We start from the raw sequence: 16864 nt of genomic DNA, 5'->3' as shown, positions 1-16864 counted from the left end.
CGGATCCCGAAAGGATCAATCCCGAAATCCCGAGCTTAAAAACACCCGATCCCGACGTCCCGAAAAAGGTCCTGCCCACCCTCTATGTTGATAGTCCTAAATATAAAGCTTTACTACAGCTATCACATAAACTTAACATGGTCCAAGAAAATGAGGTCAATGTCATATAAACAAAACAAGAAATACATGTACACCTTACAATTAATCACTAAGTATAGTTGACCTATTGCTAATAGTTTCAAAGAAACAGACTTAACCGAGAAAACTAAACACTGACTAATGAACCATAAAGTTAAGGTCAAGGATCTGAACCAGACAGGCAGGCAGGCAGAAGTGTACAGCTAACAATTCTTCCATACAGCAAATATAGTTAACCTATTGCTAATAGTTTAAGAAAATCAGACCAAAACTAAAAAACTGAACACTGAGCAATGAACAGTGAAAATGAGGTCAATGCCAAATAAAACCTGCCAGACTGACATGCACATCATTAAATATTTCCATACACCAAATAAAGATGAAATATTGCATATAGTGTTAGAAAAAAAAGACCAAATATCAAAAACTTAACTTTGACCACGGAACATGACATTTTGGTCAAAGTCTGATGAGCACAACCATGCTTGACACATCTATACCATTTCCTCTATTGTTCAATAAAATATCGTCATTTGATCTCGATGGATCAGCCAACGCGTTGTGACTCAGTTTAGATTGGTTGATCCGACATGTCTACTGGATCTGTTTTCGTATCAGAGGCTCCTCTGATTCTACCTCTATTCCTACCATCATGCCCACTAGTTCTGGTATATTTTGGTGGTATGCCTGTGTTGTTTTCGAGAATTCTACGTATTAATGACAATTAGAAGAAATGGAACAGTATTTATATGGAACATGATGTTGACGTTATTGACGAGAGCGTAGTTAGATCACGGTATGAAAGTGGAAAGGTCGTAGACTGATCGATGTAAGAGCGTTCTATAATCGCAGAAGTAGCGTGTTAAGATCGTGTTGCAATCGGATAAATCGTGCATGTATTGTCGTTATGAAAACGTGATTAGCGTAAGAAGAAAAAATTCCTAAACTGTACAACATCAAATCAAAAATTATATAAAAAACAATAGGGTACTTAGTTTAATAGATATAAACTAGTCACCATAGTTTCATCATAAACTGCTGAAAGCATTTTTGATTTATTATCCGAAAAACTGAAAAAAGCCTCATTTTTTTATGAATAAGACTGCATAACTCCAAAAATGTAAATGTTTCATAAAAGTTGGTAAAAGTGTTTTTGAGTTATTGTCCAAAAACTGGAAAAATTCCCCTTTTTTCAATATAAAAATTCATAACTGAAAAAACGTAAAATCTGAAATTTATAAAAATTGAAAGGTAGCTTAAGGCAACAGATAAAAACAATTCACCAAAGTTTCATATTTTGTGAAAGTGTTTATGAGTGATTGTTCGAAAACTGGAAAATCCCCCTCTTTTAAGCATAAAAATTCATGACACGGAAACGTAAAATCTGAAATTTATAAAACTCAAAAGGGAGCATACGTCAATAGATATAAACAATTCACCAAAGTTTCATTAAAGTTGATGGAAGCATTTTTGAATTATTGTCCTAAAACTGGAAAATCCCCCCTTTTTTAAGAATAAAATTTCATGACATGGAAACGAAAAATTTGAAATTTATAAAAATCGAAAGGGAGCTTACGTCAATAGATATAAACAATTCAACAAAGTTTCATAAAAGTTGGTGGAAGCTTTTTTATTAATTGTCCGAAGTGTGGACGAAGGACGGACGGACGGACGGACAACGGTATACCATAATATTTCCCGTCTTAGACGTGCGTATAAAAACCAATAAACAAGTTATAAAAAAGGCTAAACACATAGTACAGATACAAGCGTGCTCGAAGTTTGTGATAGTTAGTTCAAAGAGAATAACAACCTATAACAAGGCATCATGTGTCTGTGCCTAAAAAATCAGTCAGTACAATTGCAATGGATTTTGACAAAAAAAATTACTGTAATTTTATTATCGACACCTGTTACGATTATAAATCAATTATGTATCAAATATATCGACAGTTAATTTTTTTATCATTTTTTTTCTGTAAGTTAGTATTCTCAGCAGAATCTCTATTAAAACTATGGCTTTATAATTCTCTTCATACCTTTTATCTATTACATAGCAACACGACGATTTGATATATACTGATATGAACAGAAAAAGATGTCGCTTACACGGCAGCGAAATAACAACCCAACTAAACACATAATCTTGCGAAGCACTTATATTGTATTCAACAGAAGACAGGTGTCTCAATACATATTATGTCAACTTCCGAATCGTTTGAAAAGTATGATATACCTTAAGCGACTATCAAGTTATTTTTGAAAGTCACACTGGAAGTACATTCGCTTGCACAAACTACTTATAAATAAGTTAAGTACTATAATAGAATAAAAAAGAAGCTGGTAGCCTTAGTTCGTTTTGTATATAATTTTTTTTTATTTACGTTTATTTATATGTTTCGGAATTTAATGTGACGTCCATTTTCGATGAACTAGTACACATTTGTGTAAAGGGTCCAACTGGAGCACGACTTCCGGATTTTCTCGCTGTATTGAAGACCCACTAGTGGCCTTGGGCTGTTTTTGCTTTTTGGTCGGGTTGTTGTCTCTTTGTCTAATTCTCGTTCCTATTCTGACAACAGAAAGGAAAGATTGATTTTTATTTATAATTCAGGGGAAAGGTATTAGTATGAAACAGTTGATTTTACCCTACAGTGGTTAAAGTTCCATAAATCTTAAATATTGTCACATAAAAAGGAGAGTAATGACTGCTATGCTACCAAGTATATGAACTTTCTGCCATTTACATTAAGTTAAACCTTGCATAATTATATTTCCGTAAGCGTATTACAAAATGATATGAAACAATATTCCAAAACATCGTTCCCTGCAGAGAAATAATAATTATAAAAAGCCGAGAGATTGGTCGGTTAATCTGTATTGAGTATGCGGCTATATGGGCGGTTGGTCTGTTAATCGGGTCGGTTATACGTCTGTTAAGAGTAAAACGCACAATTTAAATGTTCAACTCTATTAAATATACAGATTTTTGGCATATTATAAGAACCAAATAAAAAAAAAGAAAAGTGTCTGATAAAATGATATCTATCATAGAACATTTTCCACCTGTAAAAACATTTCATAGTCTGCGCAAACTTCAGTAAAACTAAAATGCGTCGCGCAAGTATGTGGTATTTATGCTTATACGCATAGCAATTGTTTTAATAAAAGGCGAAACAAACAATTTTAGATATCATTTAAAGGACACAAAATAGTACTTTGGTTCTAAAAAATAAATTGACATTAGTAAATATTTCATAATTGTAATATAACGTGAGTAATACCACGTTTTAGTGACTATTAGGGGAATAAAGTCTGTTAATGGGTTGGACAATTAAAATTGTGTCAGTTAAGAGTTATTTAGCCACGACAATAGTTTTGCTACCTTTATAATTTCCCATTAAAAAAGTTAAGAATGAGATGTACTTGAGAAAAAAAAATGACAATACGGTGCAACAGTATCCTTGTAGTAAGAGCATTTTTATTTTGACTTTCTATGCATTTTTATGAAAGGTGTGTCACTGCAATATAGCCTGATATGGATTGGCCGCTGGAATATGCATGAAATTTATTATTAACGTTTTCAATCAGCCTTGATTTTTGTGTCTGTTCAAAGAAGCACGTTCAAAAATCCGACTGTAAGTGTCTGTCTTATACAACACCGGGTACATATAACTTGTTGTCGTTCTCATATGGACATGATATTTGCCACTGGACGTTAAACCCTAATTCGTCAGCATCATCCAATTGGTTCTTTTGTTTTTTTACTTAATCATATGTTGTTTACAAAACGTTCTAAAGAAGTAAATGAAAAGAAGCGAATGCAGCTACATTTGATTATCTTAAGTTTTAATTCATTTTATTCCGTTTAGTTCCTTTCTACATAAGTGCAGAGGAGAACTGCAGTTGCGCGCTTGTAAAATTCTAGCATTTGTCACCAATTTGAGTACATCACAATCCGTTACTGTTTCAACCACCCCCTCTCCCTGAAATTTTGTTTTATTTGCACTTTAAAATATTTACTGAGCTATCAGATTTAGCGGTTGACAGGAGGCCAATGTTTATCGGACTCCAGTTTCAAATAACATAAAGTGATATACAGTAAAAGAATTGCAAAGCATCTATATAGATATCGTTGTCTATACTATTAATTTAAAAATAAGGAGATGTGGAATAAATGCCAAAATTGTTTTAACAATCATCTTGGAGGGTCTAAATAGTAAAAAGGGGTGTTTCATGTCTGTTATGTTTCTCTCTTTTTTAGCAATGCATCACTCTCTACTGTCCTTATCTATTATTCTATATTCTGCGTCTCCATCCAGATTCTCGTGTATACCATGAGGGTCCGGATTGGGGGTGTTGTTTATTTCTGTATTCTTTAAATTGTTATGTCACTTTTCTCTACATTTTATTTATTTTTCTCATTATTCTTTCTCTATTCTTTATATTTTAGCATCCCAATATATTTTACTTACTGATGTTTAGTTACATTACGACGTTTATCTCTGATATAAAAAAAAAGCAGATGTGGTATGATTGCCAATGAGACAACTCTCCACAAGAGACCAAAATGACACAGAAATTAACAATTATAGGTCACCGTACGGCCTTCAACAATGAGCAAAGCCCATACCGCATAGTCAGCTATAAAAGGCCCCGAAATGACAATGTAAAATAATTGAAACGAGAAAACTAACGGACTTATTTATATATAAAAAAATGAACGAAAAACAAATATGTAACACATAAACAAACGACAACCACTGATTTACAGGCTCCTGACTTGGGACAGGCACATACATACATAATGTGGCGGGGTTAAACATGTTAGCGGGATCCCAACCCTCCCCTAACCTGGGACAGTGGTATAACAGTACAACCTAAGAACGAACTATAAAAATGATGTATATACTGGTTACCAATGTAGATCACAAATTGGTGTCATTCATAACAACGAAACAGAATTCACATGATATATGCGACCATTCTTTAATGAAATTAATATTACTTTAATATTACACTTTTTGAAAACATTTTTATCAATTTCCAATTTCCATTGTCCAAATTTATGTTTCATTGTTCATGTGTTGTTTCCGTACATTTTAGCCACTCGTCTTGAGCCTACCCATTTGATCCGACAACTCCCCATAAAGCAATCAAATTATATTTTCATTGCCATTCATAACTCTTAACAGACCAAATAACAGACCGTGTTTTATACATCCGACCCATTAACAGACCAGGTTTTTAATAAAAATTGATTAATATCACCAAAATACAGATTTTCGTGTAGATTTTTCACACAATGATATTAATATGGTTAACAAACATAATGCCTGTCTTTTTTCGATGTTCAAAATATTGCATGCAAGTAAATTCAGCTAAGTTGTCATTTTGTGTACATTTTGTGTGTGTAAAATGTGTATAAATTTATTGATGAGTAACCCGCCTTTTCATTTTATTGATTGTTTATCGAAGCTAGAAAAAAAAAATAATTACACCACTGGATTCAGTACATTGAATTGTTTTGTCAGACATGAATAATTTTTATGATAGAAAATATATTTAAAAAGTTATACAATGAAACATACTAAACTTGCAAGTATTTTCTCGATAACATCTGATTAACAGACTTTAGCCAACCCAATTAACAGACCAACCGCCGATATAGCCGCATACTCAATATAGATTAACCGACCAATCTCTCGTTTAGCCGAGTGACGGCCGTGTATATACGTTTGTTACAAATAATTAAGAGCTGGATTGATTGATTGTTGGTTGCTAAACAAATACTAGGTAGAGGAAGCGAAATAAACTAATTATAACTTTTAGTTTGTTATCATCATTATTATAGGAAACCCAAAAATCGAAACAATAAAAGAAACGGGAAAAAACACGGTCAAGATTTCAATAAAACGATGAAAAAATAAGTTATGACTGACAGCAAATTGAATAAGAACCACAACTGTAATACATTCATACAAATTAATAGCTTGGGATACTAGTAGACAGGTACAGAAAAAGAAAGTTACTGTTTTAGAATGTTTGTAGGGTTCGAGTACCTGTCATGCCATTTGGGAGTAGTAAAGAACGATACCAAGATAATGATATATAAGAAGAAAGCGACATGACTCACTAGAAGACGATTTTTACACACACACACACACACACACGAAACTTGTATGACAAAAGATTTATCTATTTTAAAATATCAACTTTTTATTTACCTATCTTTTGACTAGCAAACAAAAATTAAGGCTATTCAAAAGAGATGTTTTATGTCCCGAATAAAACGCAAAATCCATGACCGATCATGGTAACAGTCACGAAAGCAGAAGGAATGTAGGATGAAAAACTTCAATCCAATAGTTTGGGGTGGGAGAGGGGGAGGGGGTGTAAAATTGCTGCGAGTTTTGTTTATCCAAAATCGATTTTACATATATCCATATTTTACAATCATTTTTCCCAAATTAAGTTAAGAAAAAGGGTGGTGGTGGGGGGGGGGGGGGGGGGGGGGGGGGGGTGTCAGTGAACAAACTATGTGAATTAAGTTTTTTATCCTACATTGAACTTTTGACGTCGTCCCTTACTTCTTGGCTTTGTGAAAGCGTCGGCGATGTGCATAATACGCTGTCATCACTGCAGAAGTTGAAACACTATGTATTTCCGTTGGTGACCTACATGTAGATGAATGTCCTAATAAAACTATAAAAGGTAGCATTCATATTTCAATTTAAAAGGAATAAATGAGGAAGTAAAATAAAACAAATCAATAACTCTGAAATCAGGGGCTTCGAGTAGAGGATAAATTATGTAAATTATTCAGCACTGAAGTTGAAGATAAAATTCATTTTCTTCTTCAGTGTCCAGTTTTAGAAAATAAAAGATCTGAATATATAAATAACTTTTAAAGCCCCCAAATGAATCATTATTAATATGGTTAATGTCATCTGAGGATAATGTTAAAATTAAAAAAGTAAGTTTATTATTGTGTACTTTATTCAAAGAGAGAAATTTAATTCTAGATACAGTTTAGTCACCGGTAGTTTGTCCATCTACTAGTATATTATATTGTAAAACAATATATATTATGTATATTATTCCTGTAGAAATTATTATGGTGAAAAAGACTTGATTTTGTTTAATTTTTAAATAATCAATGTCATCAATATGTAATCACTTGTATGAAATTGAACTTAATTGTACTGCTCAAATTATTGGGCGTCATAATTAGCAATAAAAAAACTTTGTATTGTATTGTATTGTATTGTATTGAATTGGTTTACATGTTACATCTTAAAAATATTGTGTGATTTGGAGAGTGTTATGAACGCCGAGGTTTCGTCACTTAACCATCAGAGAAGAAGGAACAAGAAGTTTGAATCATCACAGACTTAAGTCAAACCCAGCATATAATTGTGTAATGAATTATTTCCTATACCTGCTCATATGCGGATCCAGGGATCCAGGGGGGGGGGGGGGGGGGGGGGCTGGGTGGGAGGGGCGCCCCCCTTTTGTGGGGAAAATTTGGTTGATTATATAGGGAATCACTGGAGCATGACTGGAGCGGCCTCCCTTAGGTCAGTCAGTGCCCCCCTCCCCCTTATGAAAAGTTCTGGAACCGATGCTTTACCAACTCTAGCCTCAGACACGTTGATTCCTTTGCTTGATAAATGGCCTGTCATCATTTTCAGACCGTATGTGGGTCCAACCTGAAAATAGAACACACTATGCGCACATCATATTTTGAATGTAACTACTAGTATATGTTCCATGTACATGATGTATATGGTTCGGAATATGTTTGTGTCGATCTGTGTCGATCTGTTTTTTTTTTTTTTAACTTTTTTTTTTTATTTCAAAAGAAGATTGACTGAGACCCATTTTTTGTGTCGACATATTTGTCCTATAATACTCGTTTTGCTTTCACATATTAAAGATGTAAAATCATATTGAATAAAAGGTAATAGAATGTACATAAAACAGAACTTAGGGGCTAGAGGTATAGGGGGAGGGTTGAGATCTCAAAAAACATGTTTAACCCCGCCGCATTTTTGCGCCTGTCCCAAGTCAGGAGCCTCTGGCCTTTGTTAGTCTTGTATCATTTTTAATTTTAGTTTCTTGTGTATAATTTGGAGTTTAGTATGACGTCCATTATCACTGAACTAGTATACATATTTGTTTAGGGGCCAGCTGTAGGACGCCTCCGGGTGCGGGAGTTTCTCGCTGCATTGAAGACCCATTGGTGGCCTTCGGCTGTTGTCTGCTCTATGGTCGGGTTGTTGTCTCTTTGACACATATCCCATTTCCATTCTCAATTTTATTCATGGGAACTGTTTTATGTTTGTTGAAATACTATTCACATAATTATGATATATTCTTTGCTACATTTTTTTTTCGGTAAAAACAAAAATAAGAAGTCATTCATCCTTCGAAATATACATTTACCACACATACATGCATGCAAGTTACTTTCATATTTTCTTTTATAAGATGATGCTTATTTGATATTCTGCGACAGAGAATTGTGAATATTATTAGCTTGGGGAAAAACAAGTTTGCATTAAACAGATTCAAAATTAGGAAATGCTGTACAATGCAGACAAATACAAATTTTAAAACAAATACTAGCGCAGTGATCAGAATAATATAACATCTACACCCATCCCTCCCCACCCCACTCCACCCGCGAACCCTCCTCCTTGAACATGCACAGAAACTGACATGGACAGTATCTAATATTTTCCCTTCTTTTCTAACATGTTTTACACATTCAGCCACGATATGGTTTAATGCTCCTTCGTCTACTCCGCATCGCCTAGTAACTCCATTTTCAGAACAAAAACGGCGTATTGTTCGCGCTGATACATGCTTGATTCCTAAAGAAGTCAAGTGTTGAGAAATGTCTTGGTGTGTTCTTCCGTCAAGTATCATGTGTTGAATCAAACATCGATGGTCTAAAAGTTCTTCTATTCTTACAACATGTACATGTATGTAAACAAGTGACTTCTTCTCTTCGAGAGAACTAAATTAAAGATTTCAACCCCGACAATTCAAAGAAAGAAAAGACAAAGATAAACAAAAGTCAGATAGATAGACAGATAGATAGAAACAATGAATGACAGATTGATAGATCGAAAGATAGATATAAACATGTAGCTACAAAGACAGCTAGATATATAGATAAAAAGAAAGAATCATTTTTTGTGGTCATTATCGTACTTGTCAGTGTACCATTCTTGTTCGGAATTTGTTGATACCACACATAGTTCACACACACAAACACACACCTTAAAAAGATCTTCAAGATATTGCGCTTAAAACAAGAAAAAAGAAAACGGAAATAAAAAGTGTCAACAATTTAAACATTTAAAACGCCTATATTGAAACAAATTACATTTCGTTCTCATTATTAGACATTTAAATAATGAAGTAGATGGGAACATTTTTCAAATTTGAATATTGCACAGTAAAATGAAAAATGAAAAATGCTCCATATTGGAGCATTTTTCATTTTTCAATATCAAACGTCAAATTGAAAAATGCTCCACGTTGGAGCATTTTCATTTTTCAATATTGTAAGCCAAATTGAAAAATGCTCCACGTTAGAGCATTTTTCATTTTTCAATATTGTAAGCCAAATTGAAAAATGCTCCACGTTAGAGCATTTTTCATTTTTCAATATTGTAAGTGAAATGGGAAAATGCTAAAGGTCAGCTATTTCAATATTTGCGTTTAAGAATGAGATAGAAATATGTTTTGTTTTCTAAAACAAGCAAATACAAATGTTTTAATATATTTAAACTTTTGACAAAATAAAATCATTTTTAACGCAAACTTATTGTTATTTCTTTCAATATCTTCGTGAAATCAAAAATGTAATCTCATGAAAATAACAAATTTCAAATCTCATAGAGAAAATGGTTTTTCAGAAGTGACTTCAATAGATTTTTGTTACATTTTTCAAACCAATTAACATCAAAAGTTGCAGAGCATTTTGCAAAATCTATTTTTCATTTTAAAATGACAAATGTTTGGCGTTAATGTACACGGACGGTTAATATATCTAAGTTGATTCCCACACTTTTTTGAAATTCTTTCCATAGGCAAGTAAGAGTCAGTATGATTATAAACTGTCATGATTTTCAAATAATTACACTCAAAGGTGTAAGTATTAATTGGAAACAACCCCAGTCTTAATTCACCACATTTAATATCTCATGACCTGTTACATAATTAAATAGGCACAATTTATTACACACCTAACTGGATACACATATTCTTGACCTCAATAGTAAACCTGCAAATGTCTTATTTATTTTGATCTACACTACATTAAAATACTCTGTTAATTTTTCTAGCTAGCTGAATGATTAATCAGACATGGTTTTTTCGAAGAAAAGACAAAAAATGTAAAAATATGTATAAAAAATGCAAGCAAATTTTATTTCACTTGTGAAATCAGTGTCATTATCATCTGACATAAGTCAAAAATCAAGATCTAATTAATTAGTTACAATTATCAGAAATTTGGTTGAAACAATAAACAAAATTGCTTAACTCTTACCTGAGCATTTTCTGCAATAAAATTTATTTATTTGTTCTACATTTATATCCCATTATATTGCTATTTAACAGTAATTGGAAATATCTCATCATTAGGTATTTGATATATATATATTGATATTTCAATTTTAGACTCTGTCAATACCATTAAATTGCAAATATTTATAAAAAAAAAAATCTGACAGAGTCTAAAATTGAAATATCAATATATATATATCATTAATTTAATAATATTTTATTGCATTAATCAAGCAATAGGATTGGACACAAGTTATAACAACTTACATTAAGTCCTCTCCTTACATATACAATACACATATATGATGACAGCAAACACATACATAATATAGCGACAGTTAAAGAAAATAAAGGAAGGAGTCACACATTGGCATGGCAACAAAAAAAGCAAATAGGACAGAAAGAAAAAAAGAAAACTGCTGACTTAGAACGTTAAAATCTATTTGACTGTTTAATGAAATAACGAACTTTATCAAAAATTTTAGAATTAGTTTCGTAATTATATGCATCTTTTCAATATATCATTATTTGCATCAATATTGCGAAATTCCCTACCTGTGGGCAATAACATAGAAATTTAACAGTAAGATTGGAAATGAAAAGAGAAAAAAATATTGAAAAAAGTATGGTCAGAAAGAATATCAGACTAGCTATGAATATGGCTGGATCACAACATCGACGATGCTTTGATTTGTTTTTATGCCCCCGCCATAAGTTTTACCCTTGTCCGTCCGTACGTCCCAAAGTTGGTTTCCGTTCTCTAACTTTAGTTTGCCTCAACCAAATGTTACGAAACTTATACACAATACTTATTACTACAAAATACAGATCAAGTTTGATTATTGGTGGTGTCACTTCAACAGTTATAGAGTTATGCCCCTTTACAAATGGAAAAATTGCTGAATTTTTCGTTTCCGTTCTCTAACTTAGGTTAGCCTCAACCAATTGTTATGAAACTTATACACAATGCTTATTACTACTAAACACAGATCAAGTTTGAATTTTGGTGGCGTTACTTTAACCGTTCTAGAGTTATGCTCCTTTACAAATGGAAAAATTGCTGAATTTTTTGTTTCCGTTCTCTAACTTAAGTTTGCCTCAACCAAATGTTATGAAACTTATACACAATACTTATTACTACAAAACTCAGATCATTAACAAATTTGGGTAGCGTCACTTTTACCGTTCTTCAGTTATGTCCCTTTATAACTTTAAATGATATATATGCAAGTTGGGGCATCATCTGTGCCCCATGGACACATTCCCCATTTTTTCATTTATTTCTTTTTTAATTACTGTTTTACTTTTATTTCTATTCATTTATTTTTTTTATGCCCCCGCCGTAGCGGTGGGGGCATTAAGTTTTACCCTTGTCCGTCTGTACGTACGTCCGTACATCCCAAAATTGGTTTCCGTTCTCTAACTTGAGTTTGCCTCAATCAAATGTTATGAAACTTATACACAATGTTTATTACCACAAAACACAGATCAAGTTTGAATTTTGGTGGCGTCACTTTAACTGTTCTAGAGTTATGTCCCTTTATAAATGGAAAAATTGCAAAATTTTTAGTTTCCGTTCTCTAACTTAAGTTTGCCTCAACCAACTGTTATGAAACTTATACACAAGGCTTATTACCACAAAACACAGATCAAGTTTGATTTTTGGTGGCGTTACTTTAACCGTTCTAGAGTTATGTCCCTTTATAAATGGAAAAATTGCAAAATTTTTAGTTTCCGTTCTCTAACTTAAGTTTGCCTCAACCAACTGTTATGAAACTTATACACAAGGCTTATTACCACAAAACACAGATCAAGTTTGATTTTTGGTGGCGTTACTTTAACCGTTCTAGAGTTATGCCCCTTTATAAATGGAAAAATTGCAAAAGTTTTAGTTTCCGTCCTCTAACTTAAGTTTGCCTCAACCAAATGTTATGAAACTTATACACAATGCTTATTACCACAAAACACAGATCAAGTTTGAATTTTGGTGGCGTCCCTTAAACCGTTCTAGAGTTATGCCCCTTTATAAATGGAAAAAATTGCAAAATTTTTAGTTTCTTCTAAATATCAAGTTATTTTTAAAATTGGAGTTATCTTCCTTTGTCCATGATTATAGTTGAATCAACTACAATCAATGCTTTATACAATGCAATGTTCAATTTTGACTTCCACTGATAAAACACAGATCAAGTTGAATTCGGGTAGTGTCACTTTAACCATTATTGAGTTATGCCCCTTTATAAATAGAAAAATTGCTGAATTTTTAGTTTCTGTTCTCTACTTAAGTTAGCCTCAACCAAATGTTATGAGACTTGCACACAAAACTTAGATCAAGTTCAAATTTGGGTAGCGTCACTTTTACTGTTCTTCAGTTATGTCCCTTTATAACTATATGATATGCAAGCGGGGGCATCCTCTGTGTCCACATGTGGACACTATCCACATTTATTTTTAATTTATTACAGTTTTAATTTTTAATTTTTTAAATAGTTTTTGAATTGTTTTTTTTTAATTTGTTAATAAGAATTTGCATTTTAATTTTTTGTTTTTCAAACAATTTTAACCAATGTTGAATTAAGTGTTTCATAGTAAGGAAGTGTGGTCTTAAGAAAATCAGTTTACATGCGTTGTTTACATGATGGTCATTAATTAGTTCTGCACAGTTAAATGTTAGTAGGAACTGTGAGGTTTATATAAATTATTTTATAGCTTTGTTTCACTTATTCACCAATGTTTCTATTTCTTTTGAATCCTATTGATAGGTTTTATGGAATTTGGCACCTATTGTAGAATTTGTTTTAATAAGATGCAAGTATTTCCTGAATACTTTTTGAAGTTTTCTGCTTGAGAATGATAATTTGTACTGAATGATATATTATATCTATTTTCAACTTCGTTCCTTTTCTAGACATAATTTCATAGAAATTGATCCAATATCCACCTATTTAGGTGAGAATCATATCTCTGGTCTAATTTCATAGACAAAATTTCGTAGAAGTTGATTCAATGTCCACCCATTTAGGTGCAAATCACCATTTTAAATTGTGCTTTCAAGCAGTTAATTCATATGTAAAAAAAAAAGCTATGGATGATAAACATTTTCAGCATGAGGTTTAGGCCATTCTGTTCTTATTTCAGATTGACATATATCCATAGGACATGCAGTTAGCCTAGACAAATATGAAGAGAAAGGTCTCTGATTCAATTCTCTGTGAAGTTCAAGGACTTTCTCAGTCAAATATGGGAAGATGTGAAAGGTAAGTTTGAAAGTTTTTAAGTGTTCATAAATATGTTATGTTTAACAAAATGTGCTGTTTCACAATTAAAATACTATCAAAACAACTCCTGATTGCTCAACATTAAACTTCTGAATTATCCATGAATCATCTTCATGATTGTCCCACATTATTTGCTCACCTGACTGGTTTGGTCAAGTAAGCTATTTTCATCACTTGGCATCAGTCATCCATTATTTTTTACAAAAATCATCTCCTTTAACCACTGCAGGGCTCAACAATAATGCGTGTAGATTGTCCGATACCAGAGGAAAAAAAGGTCGGACAAGTAAAAGCCATATGATTCTTGTCCGACGGGACAAGTTAAATCATTCTGTATAAAAAAAATATTAAATCCAACTTTGACGATAAAAGTAATTACAAAAAAACAATAAAAGAAGATAAAAGCAATTATTAATTTGACATGTTTACTTGCAACCAATAATTAAATACTGGTTCTTTGTCAGATACTTTTTAACAGATAAAACGCATACTATCGCATACTATCGCATACTATCTCTGAATCCGGTCTTACTGCTTTGTAGTTAAGGTAGTAACAAGACAGTTTGGCACCAGCACGGAAACGAATCGGCTCCATGTGTAATCAACAGTTTGGCACTGTAGGAGATATTTTGGGACCAAGACAACCCAGTACCTCATTTCCTTTCCTTATTCTGTTGCTTTATAATAAATATGATAAATTTTATTTATCAAAAATATTTTTAAAATAAACATGAATAAATTATTGACTATTAAATTCAGAAAATTATATTTGATCATATGTAGACAAAACAATATTTGATTGTAGTCAGTCAGGGGACTTACTTAAATGAGTGATTTTCTAAATCACTGATTCAAGTAACATTATGTCCATAAAGGTTAGAAGTAAGAGTTGTCTTTCTTTAATAATCACCTTTTTAAGTAGTACAAATTAATCACTAGACTAAGTGATTTAATTTTATTGTAGCTTTAAATATAGAATACTAATAATCCAGGGACCTATTATGTTGCTAAAATTATCAGAACCAACATCTGTGTTGATAGGATGAGTGGGTCATGTCAGGTGATGACCTTGTACTAAATCTAGGATAATGACATAAAAATCACTTGTTTAAGTATCATACCTTAATTTCCTACCAAAAAATCACTCCTTTAAGTATCATTATTTTAACAACCCCCACTAATTTCAACACCCCCGAACAGTGAAATTTTGATCGCGAACAGTAGAATTTTATTACATAATCTATAAGATGAAACCTTGAATTTTACAGGAAAAATACTCCCACTGCTGGGAAAAATCTGTTAAGAAAGTATCAGTTCATTATGTAAAGCCATTTTTATAGCATTTTTTCAACTAAAATAGAATTTGAAGCTAAATGATTGCATCGAAGGCATAAACCTTGCTGCTTAAAAGAAGCAAAAAGTTCATTTTTTTCAATTTTACTATTTAAATGAAAAGAAATTATCAAAACCTATGTGTTTAAAATTTTGGTAAAACTACAAAATCACAATTTGTGACAAAACTTCGAATTTGCTACTTAAATAAGTGATTTAAACACTTATTTCAATATGTCCCCTGACTGGTAGTAGGGCATCAATCATAATAATCAATATTTTTAACATAAAAGACCAGGATACAAACCAAATGAGTGTATTATGACAAGCAGGCCTACCAGACTGTGCCTCATGTGCTGAGTCGGATGAGACTTTGGCTTTGATGAATACTAGATTTAGTTGTTCTCGACTCATCTTTTGAAAAGGATATCAAGAGATAATAATCAAATTCTGTTCCATTGTTTTTACTCATTTTGTTCATTGAATCAGCTTAAAATGCAAAAAAGGTTAATATTAAGATTTTTTTTGGACAAGTTAATAATTCCATTCATACAAGTAAGGTGGTCAAGTCCTTATCCATATCCTTTGACTTTAAGCAGTAGGTCATATATTTGGTGTATGGAGTGATTGTAAGGTATACATGTGCAACTGACAGGTATCATCTGACCTTGACCTCAATTTCCTGGTTCATTGCACAATGTTTACTTTTTTGTGGTTGGGTCTATCTCTCAGATAATAGTAGCAATAAGGCCACTATAATGGTGTATGAAATGATTGTAAGCTGTATTTGCTTGACTGGTTAAACTGACCGTGACTTCATTTTCATGGATCATTATAATGGATCAAGTTTATGCGATAATTGTAGTAAAAGCGTCATATTTTCAATCATAAGTAAAGCAGGCATGACATTTGTGAATGTATCTTGTTGAAATATTTTCTATGCCAAAAAAATATTATGTCATGTATGTCTGTTTCCAGGTGCATGTAAAAAAAATATAGGGTCAGAAGGTCAGGATATTTTCTTACTAATTTCATAGTGAAGTTCTTTGAACTTTTGTTCAAATGTTTTGAAGTTTGAAACTGTCATGAATGTTTGTATATCATGTATATATATTAGATTTATGGTTGTATTTATATAATCAAGTGTACTGCAAGCACACATTAGCTGGCCAATTGTTTATTAGCATTCATGTTCACAAATAGTGCAAATCAGGGACATATGCTAAGGAAGAATTTTTGATTTTTTATTTTTTTGTCAGAGCCGATAAATCAGCAAATCGAAACACATCTTTTTTGTTGTTAGCCCTATTGAAAACTATAGTAAAGAGAGGGAAACAGTTTGAATAGTAAAAATGATCAACACCATAACATCTACAAATAAGTCACATGGCCAAAATCTTCAGTTGAGTTATTGCCTGTCAGTGAAGTTTTCTTTCTTTAATTTTATTATAGAAAAATAGAAACTTTAAAAAAAACAAAAATGATGATCATGAGCTTTAGATTTTTTTCAAAATCCAGGTTGATTTGAAAAA

General features: G+C 32.2%; 1 protein-coding gene and 1 long non-coding RNA gene across 2 annotated transcripts in view; both read right to left on the bottom strand.

Moving 5' to 3' along the window:
• LOC127718146 (uncharacterized) overlaps positions 1–16864 on the bottom strand; it is a 99835-nt gene that overhangs the window by 62560 nt on the left and 20411 nt on the right. The window lies entirely within an intron of this gene.
• LOC127718166 (uncharacterized) lies at positions 13167–13783 on the bottom strand. Its single transcript, XR_007989602.1, has 2 exons — positions 13737–13783; positions 13167–13663 (listed from the first exon to the last, which is right to left on the bottom strand). It is a non-coding gene; the product is annotated as an uncharacterized LOC127718166 (long non-coding RNA).

The sequence above is a fragment of the Mytilus californianus genome, unplaced genomic scaffold (genome assembly GCF_021869535.1).
Source record: "Mytilus californianus isolate M0D057914Y unplaced genomic scaffold, xbMytCali1.0.p SCAF_10, whole genome shotgun sequence".
NCBI classification, from domain to species: Eukaryota; Metazoa; Mollusca; class Bivalvia; order Mytilida; family Mytilidae; genus Mytilus; species Mytilus californianus.
The sequence above is the reverse complement of the archived record's forward strand: the minus strand, read 5'-3'. Positions and strand labels throughout refer to the sequence as shown.